This window comes from Gymnoscopelus braueri (genome assembly GCF_963280865.1).
Source record: "Gymnoscopelus braueri genome assembly, chromosome: 12".
In the NCBI taxonomy this organism is placed as follows: domain Eukaryota; kingdom Metazoa; phylum Chordata; class Actinopteri; order Myctophiformes; family Myctophidae; genus Gymnoscopelus; species Gymnoscopelus braueri.
The window spans coordinates 5696608-5720816 of NC_137614.1; the positions used below are offsets into that span (position 1 = coordinate 5696608).

The 24209-nt window shown below is 43.0% G+C and overlaps 1 pseudogene across 1 annotated transcript in view; it reads left to right on the forward strand.

Annotated features, from left to right (window-relative positions):
* Positions 1-24209, forward strand: part of LOC308097466 (poly(rC)-binding protein 4-like) — a 55621-nt pseudogene that overhangs the window by 26937 nt on the left and 4475 nt on the right. The window contains exons 8-11 of the transcript XR_013935125.1: positions 2741-2812; positions 7316-7357; positions 8179-8254; positions 12692-12741. The product of XR_013935125.1 is annotated as a poly(rC)-binding protein 4-like (transcript). The remainder of the gene's footprint in view (positions 1-2740; positions 2813-7315; positions 7358-8178; positions 8255-12691; positions 12742-24209) is intronic.

Here is a 24209-nt window from a genome sequence, read left to right on the forward strand (position 1 = left end):
AGGATTTTGCAGACATTTTGTAAAATCCCGAGAAGCAATAAGATTTGAGTTACAAATGTTCACTTATATATATTCACAAATATATATATATATATTCAAAGATTTGCATGAATTTTCACGATTTTTCCAAAAAATAGCAGATCTACAAGCTCACAGCGCGGCACTCGGTGCCGTGCTATGAGCTTGTAGATCTGCTATTTTTTTAATAGACAAAGAAATCTAAAAATGACACACAGATGCGTTCCCGGTCTAAAAGGGTTAATGAAGGGCTGAGTGGAGATAAGGGATGTTTGCGTAATTTGTCAAAGGGGGGGGGGGGGGTGGGGGGGGTGAAAGGGAAGTTGGGGGGGGGGGGTGGGGCTAGATGATGACTCACAGCCCTAAAGCCTGTTATGAGTGCGGTTAGAGAGTTAGACATGCGGCTTTTATGGACCTCTCAGCTCTCACACCATCGTTTAGCTTTAGTCAACGGATGAGAAGGAGGGGGGGACGGGGGGAAGAAATGGGAATCTAATGTAATTTATTCAGTATACTATTCAAGTCCTGACTGAGGGTTCATTTGAACCCTTATCATGGGGTCCATTTGGTTACGGTTTGTAGTTATGGCTCTCAAATTAACACTGAGGATTTGAGTTTGAAAAAATATATTTTTTTACTGTTATGTACCTGTACACAGGATCTAACAATAAAGACCCACCTTGAACCTTGAGTAATAAATATATAAATACATTAATACATTAAATCAATGAATCAACAACAAAAAAACGAACAAATAAATAAAGTACAAGCAGCATTCACATTCTATTATTTCTTCACATGGCCAGGCTTCAGGGTAAATTCAACGACATCTCCCCATGATTACCGCCTCAGGGAGTTTTATTCCCTGGGGCATTTATTCTGTACATAAATGAGTGCAGACAGCCAAACCAACAGCAGTTATACTGTACCATCAGATCTGCTGGTGACACTGTCAGAGTGCATTTGAGCCAGGATGACAATAAGCAGTGGTGGAAAAAGTACTCAAATGTTTTACTTAAGTAAAAGTATCAATACTGCAATATAGAAATACTCTCTTACAAGTAAAAGTCTGGAATTCAAAATGTACAGTATTTGAGTAAAAGAACAAAAGTATTGGCATCAAAATGTATTTAAACTACCAAAAGTAAAAGTACTCATTGTGCAGAATGTCCTATTTCAAGTTGTAAAATGTATAAAGTTCTTTTGAAAATAGCAGATCTACAAGCTCACAATGCGTCGCATCGCGACACATTGTGAGCTTGTAGATCGGCTATTTTCAAATGGTCAAAATGTATATAGGGCTGAAGTGGTTAGTGTATGTTTTGTGATAATAATCAAAATCTACAAAGTAACTAGTAACTTTCAAATAATTGTAGTGGAGTAAAAGTACAATATTTGGATCCGAGATGTAGTGGAGTAGAAGTAAAAGTATTGGAAATTGGAATTACTCAAGTAAAGTACAAATACCTCAAAATTGTACTTAAGTACAGCACTTGAGTAAATGTACTTAGCTGCTTTACACCACTGGCAGTGGTAAATCAGCTGCCCACATGGTGCATCCTGTTTTGTCGAGCGTCTAAACGAACACAGTTGGCCCGTGTTAGGGGGAGGGACGCCGGGTGGGGAGGGTGATAATTGTAATTGCACGTACTGTACTCCTACGGGCTGGGGGGGGGGGGGGGGGGCACCTGTCAGCAGGGAGTGTTGGGTGGGAGGAGGAGGACAGAGGCTCTACATCCTCCCAGTGGGGGCTCCTCACTGGCAGGCAAGTCAGTAGGATATGACAGCAGTGACAACACAAAAAAATGTGTTTGGGGAGGAATCCATTGGCCTAACGACTAAATTGGGGGAAAAAACTGTAAAAGAGGAAGAAAAAAAGACTAACCATCGTGACAGAATGGGACCATTTACGCAGGAGTGCATGAACACGTTCTCCACTCTTGAACACAAAAAAAGGCTGAGGAGATCAATCAATCAAAACAGAATATCGGATTATAAGATCCATGGATAGGATATAGTGTATGTGTTTATAATATACAGCAGAGTATACAGTATGCCATACATGGGCAACTGGCGGCCCGGGGGCCACATGCGGCCCCCACCTTCACTTAATGCGGCCCGCAGGTTAATATCAGAATAGTGATATATTATTGATTTCAGCTGTTACAATTCCAAACATGCAAACATGACCCGCTTGAATTACTTCTAAGTCTATATTAGTAGCTTAATGACTAGTATTAACATTCTATTGTCTTTTTTATGTCCAATGTATTTGTATTTAAGTTCATAAAGTTAACATAAGTATAACTAAATGAAATAAAAATGTTACTTATCAGGATTCCAATTCAAAAATAGCAAAAAATAGCAGATCTACAAGCTCAAAACTCGTCACACTGCGACGCGTTTTGAGCTCGTAGTTCGGCTATTTTTGCTACTTTCGTGTGACATAGAATGGGGAAGTACGGCATTCATTTACGAAAAAAGTTAAAATATGGACAGTATATGCAATGTGTCCCTCTGGAGTGAGTGTGGAAATATAGTGTCCCTCTCGTCTCCATCATCAAAGTTGCCCACCCCTGCAGTATGTACACACCTGACTTTCAGTGTGTGTGTGTGTGTGTGTGTGTGTGTGTGTGTGTGTGTGTGTGTGTGTGTGTGTGTGTGTGTGTGTCTCTCTCTGCAGGTATATGAGGCTTCATAATGTTTCATTGTGTCTCTGCAGGTATACGAGGCATCAGAATTTGCACCCCACCCTCTCTACTCAGTCACCCAGGGCGGCCTTGACCTCCAGCAGGTGAGCGTGACCTCAGCAGCTTGTGACAACGAGTGTGTTATGGTTTCTGTGCACAACAAGGACTGCTCTGTACAGGAGGATGAGTGAGCTTGTGTGGAGCTGCTATTTTTAGAGGAAAAAACAGAAGCCGCACACTCAATAACACTGTGCAGATACCACAGTTTAATGCAAGCTGTAATGCAAGCTTTCGGTCCTGTGACCAGTGGTGGAAAAAAGTGCTCACATTTTTTACTTAGGTAAAAGTATCAATACTGCAATGCAGAAATACTCCTCTACTACTCTGTCCGGAATTAAAAATTGACTTGAGTAAAAGTACAAAAGTTTTGGTATAAAAATGTACTTAAAGTACCGAAAGTAAGAGTACTCAAATGTTTGAAAATAGCAGATCTACAAGCTCACAACGTGCCGGGATGTGAGCTTGTCGATCAGCTATTTTCAAATAGCCTATGTATATAATAGGGCTGAAGTGGTTCATTTATATCTGCAAAGTAACTAGTAGCTAAAGTTTTCAAATAATTGTAGTGGAGTAAAAGTACAATATTTGCCTCTGAGATGTAGTGGAGTAGAAGTAAAAGTACTGAAAACTGGAAATACTCCAGTTAAGTAAAAAACACCAAAAAAAATTACTTTAAGTACAGTACTTGCTGCGCGGAAGAAACGGACGCTCTAAATTCGCCGTTTCTTCACGCCTTTTGGTGCCCCCCCAAGGGTTGGTGCCCTGTGCTTCAGCACCTCAAGCCCGTTGGATAAGCCACCACTGTGCACTATGCAGACATATCTCTTTATCATGTCTTTGGCTGTGGATGAGAGTGTCTGTTAAATGCCTAAATTGTAATTGTCTAACCAGAATCTACTGTGCATTTGTATCACCATGGCATTGCAGACAGAATCAGTTATATTTGTCTCTATACTCAACAAGTACAATTATTATTATATGAGCGACTTTGGAATTGCTTTCCCTATACATCAGCATTTTGAAAATAGCCGATCTACAAGCTCATAACGCATCGCGATGCAACACTTTGTGAGCTTGCAGTTCAGCAATTGTTTTCTTTATTTATTTTTTTTACAAATGTGGTATGTTTTTTAAACATATTTTGACAACATACATTTTGTATGTGGTTCGGAGGCCCATGATGGCACATTTTCAGATGGGGGTTTGTGGCCAAATACATATTAACATGGGGGTCCTTGACATGAAAATGTTTAAGAACCACTTGCTCTAAAACAGGGATGTCAAACATACGGCCCGCGGGCCGGATCAGGCCCGCTAACTAGTTTAATCCGGCCCGCGAGATGATTTTGCAAAGCATTAAAAAAAAAAAAAAAGTGCCAAAAATGTTTTAATTGTTTTTTGGCCAAGTCTACACCTGCAACCACACGTAACTTCCACTTTCCTCTTCTTCTTCCTCGTCTTTGTATTGGTATTGTTTGTGTTGGAGCGCCTCAGTGCGGCTGCAGAGTTCATGTGCAACCTCTTCCAGAGAGAGATAGAGACACTAGAAACTCTGCTGGAGACACAAAACAAACTGTGTAGACTTGCCCCTTTGAAATAAAAATGTATTTTTGCACAAACAAAAAAAAATCTTAATGGTTATCGATTAATTAATCGGTAAGGCCTAACGGTAAAACGGTTAATAAAATGTCTCCATTTGGCCATACCTATTTGTGAAGTTTACATTTTCAGAATGTGCTTGTACTAACTAAGACTAAGTAAAGTAAACAAAGAAAACTATCTGAAGTTGTTGTTATTGTTATTATTAGTTATTATGCCATGATTTTACCGGTCCGGTACCGGTCCGGTACCGGTCCGGTACCGGTCCGGTACCGGTCCGGCCCTCTGGCCCTCTGGCCCTCCTCCATGTGGCCCCTGAGCTAAAATGAGTTTGCCATCCCTGCTCTAAAACAACGTTAGACAATAAAGTTTGACTGACCTGCCCTAGTCGCTTATTTTGGGCTCGTTTTCATAGACCTGGTTGCTTGTTTCTCTCGCAAAATCTGGCAACACTGGCAGACAGACAGACACATGCATGCATGACATGTCGTTGGTACTATGCTGGGGGGGGGGGAATGGATTATGGAACAGGCCTCCTTAGAATGGAGGCTTATAGAGGAATGAGTTTCATGGTTTGCAGGGTGTTGGGTGCTGGGTGGGTGCCGGCCCTAGGTGGGTGGGTGGTTGGGTGGCGATGAGGGCAGTGGTTGTGCTATGTCCAGAATGACGCAGTCCATCATCTGGCACACGGAGCATATTGAAAAGCAACAGCTGAACGTAAGCTGGAGCCATTGTTCTGGTCTGTCATCATCAGAGAGCAGAACCCCCCCCTGCCTGCCTGCCTGCCTGCCTGCATGCTGCAACTCGACACCAGGCAGCGAACATCACCCACCACCACTCACATCACATTTAGCCCCTCATTGCTCTGCACTCCCAAACACAATGGGACAGTGGTTCTCAAACATTTTCATGTCAAGGACCCCCGAAATGATATGCATGTGGCCGCGGCCCCCCATCTCAAATATTCCATGGGACTTCCATGAATGTGCCAGGGACCCCCAAAGCAAAGATTTGAGTTACACATGTTCGCTTTAAAAACATATATGTTCAAAGGTTTGCACAAATTTCAAAAATAGCAGATCTACAAGCTCATAGCTTGAGCTTGTAGACAGCTTGTAGACAGCAACGATATGCATGGCTCAATGTATCTGGGGGCATCATCATCATCATCATCATCATCATCATAAGCTTTCAGCAGGGCTCTCTGTCCATTTGATGGCCTTGGTATGGACTGGTAATACTAGCCAGACTGCTGGCGTCAGTCAGAATTGAGTTTTAGCTAAGTGCCGTCTGGGCCCCGCCCACTGGCCATAACCACTGAAACACCACCCGCACCCCCACCCCCACATAACCACTGAAACACCACCCGCACCCCCACCCCCACATAACCACTGAAACACCACCCCCACCCCCACCCGGACATAACCACTGAAACACCACCCGCACCCCCACCCCCACCCCCACATAACCACTGAAACACCACCCCCACCCCCACCTGGACATAACCACTGAAACACCACCCGTACTAATGATAGGAAGATACAGGACTGCTGCTTGACATGATAGATAGATAGACAGACAGACAGTAGACAGACAGTAGACAGACAGACAGACAGACAGACAGACAGACAGACAGACAGACAGACAGACAGACAGACAGACAGACAGACAGACAGACAGACAGACAGACAGACAGACAGACAGACAGACAGATTTAGGCATTTAGCAGATGATCTTCATCCAGAGCGACTTACACGTACAGTACATAGGTAAACACATGCATGGACTGCAGAGAGGCAGTGTAGTGCCTCAGTAATCTAGGATCATATATAGAGGTAAACCAAGAGCCTATAGCATCAGTCAGTCTAAAAAATTAATAATCTGCACTAATAAATTATACAAACTATAGGATGCCAGGTCAACCAATGAATGAGAGAGAGAGAGAGAGAGAGAGAGAGAGAGAGAGAGAGAGAGAGAGAGAGAGAGAGAGAGAGAGAGAGAGAGAGAGAGAGAGAGAGAGAGAGAGAGAGAGAGAGAGAGAGAGAGAGGAGAGAGAGAGAGAGAGAGAGAGAGAGAGAGAGAGAGAGAGACACACACACACACACACACACACACACACACACACACACACACACACACACACACACACACAGGGAGAGACAGAGCGAGAGACTGAATAAGCAGGTTATGCATACGTGTGTGTGTGTGTGTGTGTGTGTGTGTGTGTGTGTGTGTGTGTGTGTGTGTGTGTGTGTGTGTGTGTGTGTGTGTGTGTGTGCATAATTTAAGTAATGGGGGATGGGTGATGTAGGTATAGTTGAAGTAATGGGGGGGGTGGGTGGGAGTGGCAGAGAGCTGCAGGAAATGAGGACGCATTAGTACACAGCTGACATACAGTAATTCATTGAGTATTGAGTTTTGGTTGAATATATAGTATATATATACAGTATATACCTCCATCAGTGTACAAAAGAAAAGCCCACCCCCCCCCCCCCCCCCCACGTTGTTTTTTTTTTTTTGGGGGGGGGGGGGGTATTTTGGGGGAAAATAGCAGATCTACAAGCTCATGACGCGTCGTGAGCTTGTAGATCTGCTATTTTCGAATAGCCAAATTATAGAATAGGGTTATAATAGTTATTTTATAATAGTTATTGTAAACTCATTTTGCTGGGGACCCCCTGGCTGGGGACCCCCTAGCTGGAACCCCTCCCCGGACCCCACTTTGAGAACCACTGACATAAATAAAACACCAATGTTGTTGAATGAACAATATACCTGGATATATAGAATGCCATGCCTCAGCTTGTTGCCAGTATAATGCATGGCACTAAAGCACTTACATTAACAACCATAAAGAGTTATGGGGCAGCTAGTGGGGAGAGTTTATATCGATGTAATATACCTAATGCAGAGTTTTTCTTTTTTTTTGTCTTTGTTTCCCCATGCAGGCCTACACTGTGCAAAACCAATACGGCATTCCACATTCAGAGGTATATAACGCTTAAAGCGGTAGTTCACCCCAAAACATGACTTATTTTCTATCAATTACACACCTCATGAAGCTTTGAATTCTTCTAAATTCTGTTTAGTTTTAGTCATATTTAGTCATCTGAAATGTTTTAGTTTTGGTCTAGTTTTAGTCGACTAAATATCATAAGATTTTAGTCGACTAAATCTAGTTAATTTATTTGACTAAAATGTATGTTGGCGGTGTCTTGATGGCGTCGTAATGACTGATTTTACACTTGGTTGCATGTTGAAAATAGCTGATCTACAAGCTCACAACGCGCCGCAGCGCGACGCGTTGTGAGCTTGTAGATCTGCTATTTTCAGAGCGCAACACCCGAGCCAAACAAAACGTAAAATTACTTGTATTTTAGTTCTACTGGATCTCTTCTCCACTAGTCCCTCACTAACATTTTAGTCTAGTTTTTACTTGTTGACGAAATTGTGAATATATTTAGTCTTAGTTTTAGTCATCATAGCTTAGTTTTTATTTCGTTTTTATTTAGTGTTTGTCAGTGAAAAAAGGTAGTCGACCAACATTTTTCGTCACATTTTAGTCGACGGAATCAACACTGAGAGTCTCCTATTGACCGTTGACCCGGTCACCAAATTATTGTCTCAGGAATGCGAGAAAAAAAAAATCTCCATGAATTCAAGGCTTCACGGGGTGAACTACTCCTTTAATACTCAAACTACTGTATTTGTGCTTGTATTATTACTCAGTATAGCAATAGTATTGTTTTTGTTTTATGGCTTTGTGTAAGTGCTCTTGATTACATTATATAACAGGCTTTCTATTCCACAGTTGGCCAAGTTACATCAGTTATCACTGCAGCAGAGCCTGAGTCCACTAGGCCAGCCTGCGTCTACTGTTATACCTGGTATGTATGTATACTAATAACATGATATACCTGGGGCGCAACTGCTTTGAAAATCGCTATAATTGTTTGCACACAACATAAACCAAGGTACATATTTCAAGAGAGAGATCACAGTAAACATCCATCCTAAACCTTCTACCTCCACACTGGGAGGAAAACAGCATCTGAAAGTTTGATGGGATGCATTTGTACACGTGAGTGCTGTGACAACTTTAACTTTTTACGTTTGGCCCCGGCCTGCACGCGCATACTGATTCGTATCAGTGTGACGTTGTCTGCAAATGCGTCTAAAGGGATGCTAGGGCGGCCCCCTGTAGCACCTCTGAGGATCACCTAGGGGTCCCGGACCCCCTGTTGAAGACCCCTGATAAAGGTGTACAAGACGGTGGTGAGAGCAGCTGTACGATTTAGAGACAGTCACACTGAGGAAAAGACAGGAAGCAGAGCTGGAGGTAACAGAGACTAAAATGTCGAGGTTCTCTCTGGGAGTAACAAGGATGGATAGGATCAGGAACGAGTACATCAGAGGGACAGCCCATGTTAGATGTTTTGGAGATAAATCCAGAGAGGCCAGACTGAGATGGTTTGGACTGAGGAGGGATAGTGAGTATATTGGTAGAAGGATGCTGAGGTTGGAACTGCCAGGTAAGAGGCCTGAAGGAAGACCAAAGAGGAGATGTATGGATGTAGTGAAAGAGGACATGAAGTTAGTTGGTGTGAGAGAAGAGGAGGCAGAGGACAGGGTGAGATGGAGGCAGATGATTCCCTTTGGCGACCCCTGAAGGGAACAGCCGAAAGGAAAAGAAGAAGAAATTTACAGCAAGGCTCCCTAGGACCGAGTTATTTCAAACGGGCGTCTCTGGCCTATAATGTAAAATCGGGGGCCCATCACATGAAAGTTTGAAATCCTGCTGAAATGGAACGTCTCTAAATGAGCATGGAGAACTGCGCTCCATTTTGTACTTGTACATTTTTAATGCACCCGAGTTGGGGCGCTTTGTCATTAAGCCCCGCTGATTATGTGCTTATGACAGTGACTAGGAAGGAGTGGTAATGGTTCACTACTGCCCTCGCAGATCTCCCTGCCACAATGGCAGCTATTATGTGAAATGAATATGCTCAGCCAGAGACAGAGAGAGAGAGAGCTGGACTGAATAAAACAGTCAGTTTATTAAAGGTAGGACAACAGATAATGGACAACTATTTAACCCATTAAGACCGGGAACACATCTGTGTCATTTTAACACATTGGGTGCCAGAGGTTTATTCAAATATTATACGTTGAGTGCCGGCTATTCTTCCATCCACTTACGTTGATACGTTTCGTGCTGTAGAAGCCCCGACGCGGAAGTGCATGTAAACAAAGCGTGCGTGCGAGACGGCGGAGGGTCCCGACTAACGCCTGGAACAATAATATTTCTAACGCGATCCTCCATTGCATAGTGATCGCTTATCGGCTCGCTTCCACCACGTTAAAAAGAAATGGAGATATTAAGCTTTTAGTCAAGGAGATAACATTGGAAAGGCCGACCGGAAGGATTTTTGACATGGATCCACATCCGGCCTCTCCTTCTCAGAAACTCCTTGGATGATCCCAAAGTTTCGTTAGAGCGCCCCACGTGGGCCCTACGTATAAAAATAAAATTGGGTCAAAAAGGGTCCGGACCGTTTTCGGCACTCCTCGTTTGGATTCTCAAAAACGGTCTGGACCGTTTTTGGCTCCCGATGTGTTAAGATTTATTTGGCTATTCAAAAATAGCAGATATACAAGCTCATAGCGCGGCACCGAATGCCGCGTTATGAGCTTGTAGATCTGCTATTTTTAGAAAAATCTTGGAAATTTTGTGCAAATCTTTGAATATATGTTTTAAAACTACATTTTTAACTCCAATCTGTGCTTCTGGGGGTCCCTGGAACAACACATTATGAGATGGGGGTCTGCGGCCAAATACATATAATTTTGGGTGGTCCTTGACATGGAAAAGCTTGCGAACCACTGATATTATAGCAACATACGTTTTTCAGAAAACTGTTAGGATTTAGAAGACATTTGTAGAATCCCCAGAAGCAAAATGTGCTTTAAGAATATATATTCAAATGTTCACGATTTTCCAAAAATTATGAAAAAAAAATATTTACTTCTATTTTTGAATAGCCAAAGAAATCCAAAAAATTACACAGATTATTTCCCGGTCTAAATGGGTCCATACTGGTCCATACTGTATCTAGTCTGGCGAGCCAGACAGTTGCCTCCCACAATTTTCAAATGCTTACATCATACAGTCTGGAGAAAGGGAAGCTCTGAAAATGATCGGGGGATAGAGACGGATGTGACGCTTCCGTTTCCTCTTTACAGTCGCGCAAATTTGTCCTAAAATAAATCTAAATAATCAAAGTCTATACAGCTTGCTGTTTATCAGAAATGTGTGCGGAAATGACGGACAGATGACATCCTTTCTCAGTGTTCAGGAGGTGTAGTTCCAGACTCTATATAGCATTCAGAGATTATGGAATAGTTGTCTGGCTACGCGAAAATATACTGTAACAATAATATCAGTTTATTTTTTCATATAATTATATGGAAATGACTTAAAAAGGTGACCTTACAGGTTAAAATGATACGTAGCCTGCGAGTTTAGTTCAGGCAGTATACACTCGAGAGGTTACACGCATGCTCATTACTATGTGGGTGTATACAGCGTCATGCAAGACCCATACGTCATACACTGATGTGGCAATCAGCTGACCGATTGGGCGGGTTATTTAAGCTCACCTAAGTCTGCATTCCTTCCGCTTTGTGTGTTATGGTTGTTGTCATGCTGCGTTTGCTCCCACCACTAGCCATGGTTCACATGACGCTTGTATACAAGCGTCATGGTGCCGAGTCCCCCTGGTCTAAAGTTGTGTTCGATTTTTTCACATTGCCATCTCTCACATAAACATAAACGTTCAGATTTCAAATATAAAGTGCTTACCACCGAGCCACGGATGTTACAAGGCGATGCGGACCGCGATGAGTACTCGTATCTCCCGTATTGTTCAATAAAAAGCATTTTAATCCCATCGCCGGCCATTTTCTCCAAATTGTCTCCGATACTTTCAACCATGCGACACTAATGGTTGGGAGGTGTATTGCACTCTGATACATAAAAAAGAAAAAAAAAAAAAAAAAGGCCGGCGATGGGATTAACACATCGACCGCCAGAGGTTAATCTCATAATGTACTCACCAGTGCCAAGGTGTTTTTGTTGTTTTTTTGTTTTTTTCATGTCGCCATAGATCTTGTTAAAATCCTTAAGATTGAGCTGTACACGGTCTGTTTACATCCGCGACATCTCAACGTATCTCCCAGTGAAAATTACGTGTCAAACGGGGCATCCATGTTGTAGTTAGAGCGGATTACGTTAAACAGTGAAATGCGAGGAGAAAAAACTACAGGAAGAGAATTGAGTTTCAGTTTCGTCTGTAGAATGGGAGCGGACGTGATCGTCAAAACCGGATCCCAAATAATTCCGTTTCCGGTCATCAAACCGGAAACGGAAGTGGATCAAAAAAAATCCGAAAGTGAACCCGGACATTTGTAGCGCGAAAAGACCGTGGACCGTAGGGCTACGGTCTCGGCGCTTAACAGTTGGATTTAACGGACCGTAGGACTACGTTCTTGGCGGTTAATGTGTTAAAATGCTTTTTATTGAACAATACGGGAGATACGGGTACTCATCGCGGTTCGCATCGCCTTGTAACATCCGTGGCTTGGTGGTAAGCACTTTATATTTGAAATCTGAACGTTTATGTTTATGTGAGAGATGGCAATGTGAAAAAATCGAACACAACTTTAGACCTGGGGGACTCGGCACCATGACTGTCATGGTATGACAGTCATGTTTCAGGGCTACTCCCACCACCACCCCAGCACCACCAGTGGGCTCTGCTATTGGTTCTGTTCCCCATGGGGGGTTGTTATTATATATCTACCTCTCCCTGCTCTTAAAGGTTAATTATGGTTGTCTAATTGTGCTGAGCAGGGAGAAAAATGCAGCAGAGCCTGAACGCCAAATATTACATCCACACTTGTATTCTCATTCTATAATATTGGTTCAATCTATTTGTTCTATTATATTGGTTCAATCTATTCTTGAGTTATCTGACTGAACTATTACTTTTCAGGAAATGAAAATCATGTTAATACGTTTCATTGGTGAAATATGTATAAAACCCACAGACACACTTTCCCTTTAAAAATCATTTAAAAATTGTGAAAAAAGCCTGAGCTTGTAGATCCACAAAGTTATTTATAGTCATTTATTTACGAAAAAAACAACAACAACAACAACATAGAAAGTTGAAACATACAAGGTTTCTCCCCGACACAGTGAATGTGAATACCTGACATGTCGACTCATTAAAGCTAATGTATGTATTTTCCTCTCGTTATAGGGATGGACTCCAACTCCCAGACATCTCAGGAGCTGCTTATTCCTAATGACGTAAGCATAAAAGCCCCTCCCACCACTAACACCCTGCACTGGCATACATCTGGCGTTTGTGTTTACTGGGAGAGAAAGAAAGGTTTCAATCAGCGTTCATTCCCAGGACAAATGACTCAGACAGTCACGGGTATCTATCGGTTCCGGCTATCTATCGGCAGTGATGGAAATGGAAAGAGGTATTATAGTTGACTCAGACTAACAATATATATAACAATATAGTAAGTACGGTAGCCATCATTGGTCAAGAGCCTATTTCCATCCTGTTTCTGTACATCAAGTAGCAAGGGGACGGCATGTTTGTGACGTTGAATATGACAGACCAGAAAGAAAACACAGAAAGGGGCGTAACTTGTGCACTGGCAATGGGAAATATGTCAACAACTTGCATAATTATACTTTTTTAGATGTTATAGTGTAACAAGTGAATTGCTGGTCTGAACGCCACAGCCTGAAGACTTATGGGTCTGTAATGACGCCATTTCTCAACGTGGGATCCGGGGACCCTCAGTGGTCCAAATGGATGCTCTCAGAGTGAGTAACTCTGAGAGTGTATAAATGGAACCAAATGGACCCGTAACGGGTCCATTTGGTTCCATTTATACACTCTCAGAGTTAAATAAAAAATACATCTCGTGGATGCACCTGGGACGTATCATCAGTGTTGTAGCCTGGGATCGACAACATACACCCTCGCCCAGGTGACCCGGCCGGGGTTGATCAAGCCCCGACTTACAGTACGTCCCAGTAGCTATACCCACGGTCAGTCCTCTTAGGGCAAGACAGGGCCACTGAGTCCGCTTCTCCGGAACTACTCTGCAGGGACCGGGGGAGAGGAGAGGCTCTGGCACGTGGAGGGACTAGGCTCTGTGGGTGGCCTCCTGGCCGGGCTCCTCCTTCACCTCACCAGGTCCAGGACCTGAGCGTTGCACCAGACCGTGGTTTGTTGGGCTTCCTTAGTTAAATAAACATTAAGGATTTGACTGTGTAGTTTGGCGGGGGGGGTTATCAAAATGGGGGTCCGTGGGGCTTATGTATAATAAAAACTGTGAGGGGGGGGGGTCCTTGAAGTGGAAAAAGGTCGAGAATCACTGCTGTGAGACTTTTTGAAAGGGATTATCGACTAATTATCCTGCTATTCTAACCTCGCACGCACACACCAAGGTTAAAATGCGTGCGTGCGTGCGTGCGTGCGTGCGTGCGTGCGTGCGTGCGTGCGTGCGTGCGTGCGTGCGTGCGTGCGTGCGTGCGTGCGTGCGTGCGTGCGTGCGTGCGTGCGTGCGTGCGTGCGTGCGTGCGTGCGTGCGTGCGTGCGTGCGTGCGTGCGTGTATGGATCCCTTTGCGTTATGGTCTGGGTTGAAACTGCAGTGTCTTGGAGTGCCTCCCATGAGTACCCTGTAAATCCTCTCATGTTCCCTGACCTACTTAGAAGCTGCTGCCAAAACCCCCAGTAAAACAACCTGCCAACCTCTCTCTCTCTCTCTCTCTCTCTCTCTCTCTCTCTCTCTCTCTCTCTCTCTCCCTCTCCCTCTCCCTCTCCCTCTCTCTCTCTCTCTCTCTCTCTCTCTCTCTCTCTCTCCCTCTCCCTCTCCCTCTCCCTCTCTCTCTCTCTCTCTCTCTCACTCAGCCTGGGCTGGATGTGCTCCATCAGGGAGCACAGCTCTTGGCTGGATGTGTGCTCCATCCATCCATATATATATTTGTATACAATATATTTTTGGATTCGTACATACAATCAGTGGTGGAAAAAGTACTCAAATGTTTTACTAAAGGTAGGGTAAGTGATTTACTTTGGTTAAAATAAGCTCTACATTCTGATAGTACTCATTGCTATAGAGTGTTTGTTCAGTAAAAGGAGTCTCCATGTCTCTCCAGCTCTTTATTAAACAGAAAATGCATTTTCAGTACTCTATCCTGATTGGCTTAAATGTTGTCACCTACCTGAAAATGTACTATATTCTGTTTACTAAAGAGCTGGAGAGACCCCTGTGACCGAACAAACGCTCTGTAGCAATGATTACTATCAGAATATTGTACTTCAACCTTTTTATCAACAAAAAAAAAGATTACCAAAAAATATCACTTACCCTACCTTTAAGTACAAGTATCAATACTGCAAGGTAGAAATACTCTGTTTGCAAGCCCCTGAAAGCGTGATTCAAATTTGGGGTAGATTGGGTGCTGTGTTCATGATTTGTTTTGCATTGTTTTGTAAAACGGGACCCTCCTGCAAACTTTGGAAGCCAATCATAGCCATCTGGAATGTAATATGAAATATCTGGCTGATGCATGTTGATACCATGACCGATGTGTGTGAGTTTGGGACAAAATCTGCAGGGGTAGTGTTTTGAAGAAGGATAGAGGACAATCTAGTTAGACGGAAGTGGATGTGGCCTATGGGGAGATGCATCATGATCCAAGGAATCCGGGGACATTTTTGGATTGTATGACCGGTTCCTGTTATGCTACGGGCCAAAACATAACAGGGGCCACCATGAGGCAGATGGTGGAAAAAAACTAGTAGTAATTGGGACGGAGGTTCTTCCATGGCCTACTGGGAGTGTGCATGCAAAGTTTCACAATGATTAAGTTCAGTGGTGTCTGAGATGAGCTGTTCAGAGATGGACAAACATGCATGCATGTGGATGTCTGTCGTCATGGTGATGACGTCAGTCTTGCTCAAATATTGGCAAATCATCATTTCTAGGCTTGCACTGCAACAGTTTATGTTATGTGTGATGTCAGACCTCAGCTCTTGGTCAGCCTACATAAGCTGTGAATTGTCTTTAGACCTTCACTTCATCTCAGTATGATGTGTGGGTATATGTCCTAAGGGGAGTTTCCTGAGTGCGAGACAAAGAAGAGGGAGAGAGTAATATAAAAAGGACATATCGTCCAACCCCAACAGAGGAACCTAAAACTCTGTTTCCCATCACAGTCTATGTATAGCAGAAGATTTGATGATGAACGGAAAGAGTGAGTCCCAGTATTTCCAGACTCGGAAGAGAAGCCACAACGCCCTCCACTGCCAAACGCCGAGGAATGATCAGATCACCTCAGCCGCCTGTCAGCCAATCAACAGCTCTGTGACCAGCCAGAAACAAGGAGAGACACATGGACCAAAATCCAACGGTCATCGACAGGTTACCAAGAATTTAGCTCAGGCGGGAGAAGTAAAGACACGTCGGCCGAGTTACACAGGAAAGAAAACCCACGTCTGCAAACAGTGTGACAAGAGTTTCAGTCAGTCATGTAATCTGAAGAAACACCTGCGTATCCACACTGGGGAAAAACCTTACCACTGTATACATTGTGACAAGAGTTTTACTGTGTCAGGTAATCTACAGACACACCAGCGTATCCATACCGGAGAAAAACCTTTCTATTGTACACAGTGTTACAAGAGTTTCAGTCAGTCATGTAATCTGAAGAAACACCTGCGTATCCACACTGGGGAGAAACCTTTCCACTGTCAACAGTGCGACAAGAGGTTTTCTCAGTCAGATGATCTACAGAAACACCAGCGTATCCACACTGGGGAAAAACCTTACCACTGTAAACATTGTGACAAGAGTTTTATTGAGTCAGGTAGTCTACAGACACACCAGCGTATCCACACCGGAGAAAAACCCTTCTATTGTACACAGTGTTACAAGAGTTTCAGTCAGTCAAGTAATCTGAGGAAACACCTGCGTATCCACACTGGGGAGAAACCTTTCCACTGTCAACAGTGCGACAAGAGGTTTTCTCAGTCAGTTGATCTACAGAAACACCAGCGTATCCACACTGGGGAAAAACCTTTCTATTGTACACACTGTGGCTAGAGTTTCAGTCAGTCAAGTACACCAGCGTATCCACACTGGGGAAAAACCTTTCCACTGTCAACGGTGTGACAAGAGTTTCTATGTGTTAAGTCGCCTGAAGACACACAAATGTGTGCCCTTAAAAAATGTAGATCGCTGGCCCTGGCTAACCCTTCTTTCAAATCAGGCCTGAAAATCCATCTTTCAGGAGACCACAAGGGGAGGTAAACTTACTTTTCCCATAGAAAGGACATGGCATTCACTATCGACACTTCTTCTTTTTCCCCTTGTTCTACTTTGTACATATAGTGTTTTATATGTGTTGATGATATGTATTCTGGTGTTATTTGTATGCTGATGAATTGAATACATAGGACCACAATGAAAACAAGTCCCCAGGGCTTTTTTTGTCAAATACATAAAATGTTGGAGGTCCACCTTGACATGAAAACGTTTCAGAACCACTAATATAACAACATACGTTATTTTCAGAGAAAGGTTAGGATTTAGAAGACATTTGTACAATCGGCCTCAGATCTTAATGGGTTAAAGGGGGGCACTGAGGTGTGGCAGTTTAATACATTCAAGTGCATATTTTATTTATTTCATCCTAGACTTTGTTAACGATTAATTTTGTTGGGTTTTCTAGCTATTTGTGCAGCATTACATTGCTTGGGATGGTATCCCAAGTCCAATGTTTGCCTGATGAAAAGTGGGCGTTTCATGAGGCCTTTCTGGTGACGTTTTGACGATTGGTTCGAATGGTTGAAGGACAGCCTTCTTTTCCCATCGTCCGCTATCGCTTCCCAAGTTCCCATGCTCTGGAGGGGAGGTCAAAGAAGAGAGCTATTCTGGCCACGGCGCTCCTCAGAGCGGACACAGGTGGCTATATCGCTGGCCGGTGCTGGGAACAGACAGGACAGACCGACAGGACTGCCGCAGCTTGTTTATAAACATCTGTGCCGATGCACAGATCACGTAGTTGTTCAGTATTGATTAATAGTGCAAATGCAGCCTCTTTGTTCTCTCCGTGTCCACCCCGCCGGGTCTCTGCCTGCCCGGCGAGAACGGCTCGCTCTGTCGGAGACCCAGAAATGGCTGCGATTGGTGTGGGGTAATTAATTACACCTGTCTATTGTGTGCCCCATACGTATGTGCTCCCCAAAAGAAGTTTTCATTATGTTCAGTCCAGCAATCATTTCAGGCCCTGTCGTGGGCAGAGAATGTTGTCCGTGTGAAGCTCGTGGAAATGTGGAGATATTTTACTAAACACCTCCACTACGCAGATGACACTGCCCTACTCTCGGATACTGCAGAGAAAGGAAAGGAACTACTACTTGCAGTAGAAATGGAGTGCAGGAAGATCGGCCTCAAGCTCAATGCCAACAAAACCAAAGTAGTTACTGACAGTTAACACAGAGGACAAAACCATTGCCACCGCGGACGGGACGGTGCTCGAGGCAGTCGAGGACTTCAAATATCTCGGGGCCTGGACTTCTTCAACGAAACAGGACCTGGAGGTCCGGAGGGCACTTGCCTGGAATGCCTTGCATGGGATGAGGAGAGTGTGGCAGTGTTGATTTCGTCGACTAAAACTATGATGAAGAATGTCCGTCGACTACCTTTTTTCACTGACGAAAACCAAATAAAAACTAAATAAAAACTAAGCTATGATGACTAAAACTGAGACTAAATATATTGACAATTTCGTCAACAAATAAAAAATAGACTAAAATGTTAGTGAGGGACGAGTGGAGAAGAGATCCAGTAGAACTAAAAGACGAGTCATTTTATGTTTGGTTGCGCTCGGGTTTTGCGCTCTGAAAATAGCAGATCTACAAGCTCACAACGAGTGAGCTTGTAGATCGGCTATTTTCAGCATGCAACCAAGTGTAAAATCAGCCATTACGACGCCATCAAGGCACCGCCTACATACATTTTAGTCGTCTAAATCAACTGTAGATTTAGTCGACTATAATCTGATGATATTTAGTCGACTAAAACTAGACAAAAACTTAAACATTTCAGATGACAAAAACATGACTAAAACTAAATGAAATGTTATACAATGACTAAAACTTAATCAAAATGTACTGTCAAAATCAACACTGCCTGGAATGCCTTGCATGGGATGAGGAGAGAGTGTGGACATCAGACATGGGAGAAGACCTCAAGAGGCGGCTGTTCGTAGCTACAGTGGAGTGGGTACTGCTGTATGGGAACGAGACATGGACCCTCACAGCACAACAGGAAAGGGCCCTGGATGGAGTCTACACAACAAGGCTACGAATGGTACCAGGTGTCACATGGACGGACCACATCAGAAATGTGGTCACGCGGCACCCGGAACTAGAGGCAAGCAAACTGACACTATTTGGGAGCCAACCCAGGGCAAAGCCAGGAAAGGCAAGAAGCACACCACCTACTGTACGTAGATGCACTGCGGCACGACAGCTTAGCTAACAACATTGTAGAGCTCAAGACCCTGAAGTTAGATAGGAGAGTGTGGAGGGCAACGATTCAGGAATCCCGAGTTGGTGTTGGCTAGACCGCACTCTAGCATCGCATCGCACTAAACACACGTTTTCTGCCAGAGCTTTTAAATGGATATGAAACTAGAGGACAATATCTGACTCCCAAGTCGCCGCAATTGATTATTGGGTGGAGTACACACGCAGTGCCATAACTTTAAATGCTGCCACGATCAGTCTGCTACCCGGGCGGGCATAGGAGTGATCTATGGCTGTGTATCTGGAATACATGAAATGTGTGTAATATTAAAGCCGCCATTCTAGGGCTACGCGACACCCTGTCCCTCTCTTCCCACTGTTATTTATATATATATATATATATATATATATATATATATACATACATACATACATACATACATACATACATACATACATACATACATACATACATACACACACACACACACACTAGGGCATTCACGAATAGTGATTTTTAGCATTCGAATTATTCGACCTATAAGTATTCGAATATTCGATTAATCGATTTGATTATTTAATTTTTTTTAATTTAAAAAAAAAAATTATGGCATTGACGACTTGACTCAAGGAATGCAAGTTGACGTCACACCAGAGCTCACAGCTGCGTGTCTGCTGTAGAAAAGCCACCAAAAACAAAAATATATAATAATAGAATATAGAATAATAGAATAATCGACTTTGATGTACAGTGGTCGAATAGTGGTTTGATAGTCGAATATTCTAATATTCTATTATTCTGTTAATGCCCTCACACACACACACACACACACACACACACACACACACACACACACACACACACACACACACACACACACATATATATATGTACATACATATACACACACACACACACACACACACACACACACACACACACACACACACACACACACACACACACACATATATATATGTAAATACATATACACACACATACACATACACATACACATACACATACACATACCGTATATCAGGCTTGGTTTCCAAAGCAGTGGGAGTAGGTTTTGTTAGTGGAGGTTTTCTCCCCAGATGCCGGATCGCATGGCTACGTGAGACTAATCTTGATCTATTTCTATAATACAGAAGTAGTTGTGTATATATATATATATATATATATATATATATGTACATCAATTGTTCTTTCAGGCCATGCCACAATGACTTCTTATGGCCTGGATAAGTTATGATCATGGAACTGCAATTTTGAAGAAAAGGACAAAAGCAGAATACCCAAAAAAAGAAGAAAAGAACAAGTACTATTGCTGTGAGTGACTGTACTGTATGTACTGTATAATGCAGACCACTCTAAATATTGCAATCACATTGTTTGTCTTCGGCCACGCCGTCATCCATCACGCACGTCAACGGCACTTGTTTTTTTTTCTTCTCCCAGAGCCTTCCTTAATTGCAACTGTGTGCCTGGTCCCGGTAAAAGAGATGAGAGCGGGCATATTTTGCCTCTCATTAATCTGAGTGGCTAAAAGGTTATTGATTTCTCGGAGTCGCGGTGACTTCCCAAACAAATCACTTCCCAAACGCAAGCCGGCTAGATGCATCTCCTCGCTAATGGAAAACATAATGGGAAAATGATTCAAAACATACCGTGTGTATACAATACACTGGCTGGAGCGGTGGTGGGCCCAGTTTGGCCTGGGAGTGTTTTATAAGAGACCCATGGACGTTTTTACGGCTACATGTAACATTCTCACCAGTGGTGGAAAGTAAATAAGTACATTTACTCAAGTACTTGAGTGCAATTTTGAGGTACTTTGAATTCAACTTCAAGTTTTTTTATGTTTTGGTACTTTATATTTCAGGCTAATAATGCACTTTTTACCCCACTGCAATTATTGACAATTATTTGTCAGCTTAAGTTAGCAGTTACTGCAAAGTAAATACTAACTAAGGCCGTCAAATTCGAAAATGCTCAAAAGTTTAGATTATTAATACAAAACATACATTGACTACTTAAAGGAGTAGTAGGAGACACAAAGAGTCTCCTTTGTGTCTCCTACCGGATACATTAGGGTCTTTATTATTATCAAATGATTGGCTCTGAAATGCGACAAAAACTAAAGCTCGAAAACAGTCGATCTACCGAGCTTGTAGATCAGATATTTTCGGGAGAAAAAAAAGGTTTTGATTGATTCTGACGAGTCACAATACGTTTCTGCTTTTGTTCCGCTTTTATGACCCAATTTGGACATTTGGGTTATGTAGCAGCTCCATGGGGCGTAGGTCTGTTGAATCGTAACATAGGAGCAGTGTTGATTTCGTCGACTAAAACTATGACGAAAAATGTTGGTCGACTACCTTTTTTCACTGACGAAAACTAAATAAAAACTAAATAAAAACGAAGCTACGATAACTAAAACTAAGACTAAATATACTGACAATTTCGTCAGTAATTAAATAAATAAAAATAATAAAAACTAGACTAAAATGTTAATTTTATGCTTCGTTGAGCTAGGGTGTGCATGCTGAAAATAGCAGATCTACAAGCTCACAACGTGAGCTTGTAGATCTGCTATTTTCAGCATGCAACCGAGTGTAAAATCAGCCATTACGACGCCATCAAGGCACCGCCAAAATAAATTTTAGTCGACTAAATCAACTGTAGATTTAGTCGACTATAATCTTATGATATTTAGTCGACTAAAACTAGACAAAAACTAAAACATTTCAGATGACTAATATATGACTAAAACTAAATGCAATTTTATTCAAAAGACTATGACTAAAACTAAATCAAAATTTGCTGACAAAATCAACACTACGTAGGCGTGGGGTATCGTGGTAAGTGCAGGGTGGGTTGGTAGGTCTGTTGGATCAGATTGTAGGCCTGGGGTATCATGGTAAAGTGCAGGGTGTCAGGGCTATAGTGGCAGAGGTTATGCTGCCAGATATATAGTGTGTGGGCTAGCTAGTGATGAAGTGTATGCGTGTGTGTGCTGGCGAGATAAAGAGCGGCTGACACATGGGTGGAAACACACGCACACACACACACACACACACACACACACACACACACACACACACACACACACACACACACACACACACACACACACACACACACACACACACACACACACACACACACACACACACACACACACCCCCACACACACACATACACACACACACACACACACAGACACATACACATTGTATTACTTGTGAGGACACCAACGTTTTAGGATGGCGACTGATTTTATGTTTGCCGTTTACCATAACCGTAACCCAACAATAGCCAATCTATAAGCTTCACACTGCGTCGCGTGCTTGTGCACGGCACCGATGAGCAGCTGAGTATAAAATTGTCTAAAATAGTATAAAATTCTTATTGAAAATTGTCCCCACAGCTAAAATTCTACTATACATGTGGGGACATTTTGTGCCTCACAATTACAGTGATGCAAGTACACGCACGTGCAAGCGTGCACGCGCGCACACACACATACACACACACATTTTCACATTCCTTTCCAGAGAAGTAAGCAGGAGCTTGTTCCACAATGTCTGATTCGTCTCACACACACGCACATACGCGCTACGCACACACACACACACACACACACACACACACACACACAGACCTGGTCGGTTTGCCCGGCTATTATTGGCACAACAGATTATTCTGGCGGGGGGGAGGGGGGAGTCGGACACACACTAGCCAGCCTAAAAAGAGAACAACTCTGGAGACAATGACCACTAACAGACCCCCCTCCAGATCACAGATAAGGTCTGTACCCCCCACCCCCCCCCCCCAGCCCGCCGCCGGGACCAAGAATCTCCCCTGGACGCTGCATGTCTCTGGCCTTTTGCAGCAGCTGTCAATGGATGCCAGCTGTCAACAGCTACATACTGCAGCATGCATGCATGCCCACCACCTCAGCACACAAATATTCCAGTATGCACGGTTCCATTTGGAGGAGGTGGGGGCATTTTCTTAACCCCTTAATCCAGGGGTTTTCAACAGGGGGTCCGGGACCCCTAGGGGGTCTTCAGAGTTACTACAGGGGGTCCGCCAGAAATCTTTGTGTGATAGGATTTTTTTTACATTGTTTACATGTTTTTTTTACATTAACCACTTGAACCCTGGTTGGCTCCCCATCCGCAGCGCGAGGCGTTGTGAGCTTGTAGATCGGCTATTTTTGGCAAAGTAGGAGGTGTAGAGGGCAAAAAGAGCAGAAAAAGTTTATCTGAAACACAATTTTATACAATATAGAGGGGGTCCCTGCTTCAGGTCCTTGGCCTGAAAACGTTGAAGACCCCTGCCTTAATCTCTATATTGTTGCTGTCGGGCAGAAACCTCGTATCTCCACGTTTCAACTTTTGAAACGAATGCCCTAGTTCATCATGAAACGGTGTTGCACAAATGCAGTGAAAATAGCAGATGTACAAGCTCACGACGCCTCGCGGCGCTTGTAGATCGGCTATTTCCACCACTTTTGTTAAAATGATCATAAAAATTGAACGGTTTTGGACATACAAGGTTTCCACCCGACAGCGACAAATTATGCTTCTTTGACAAATAAAAAAATATTTCTGAATTAAAGAATTATAAAAAAATAAGTGAAAGATTTTGACACATTTTCAAAATGTGCACTAAATAGGAATATCGTTACTTATTAATTTACTAATTAATTGTTAATAATATCGTTACCATAATGTTTTTATTTCTTTATTAAATTATGAAATTTTGAAATTATCAAACATAAATGTCAGACAGTCTACATTTCCCAAAAGGAGGGAGGGGGGCATTCATCTCAGCAAAACCGAGTACCTCATACCTGTGTGTTACTGTCATCACATATCTAAATGTGTGCAGAGGTATATAAATAAATAAACCACATACCTGCGGCCGGCCCATGCACGCCTTGTGATAATTTGTCCTAAACAGTGCTTGGGGTGACAGACAGTACAGTGCCATATGGTGCACACTCAGTGTGTGTGTGTGTGTGTGTGTGTGTGTGTGTGTGTGTGTGTGTGTGTGTGTGTGTGTGTGTGTGTGTGTGTGTGTGTGATATTCAAAGAGGTGGCCTATATATTGTTGGCGTTATACTGCTGAGGTAGTCATTTCAAAGTACACAGCATGAAGGATGGGGCTGGTGAGGGTGTCAGCATTATATTTTCTCTCTC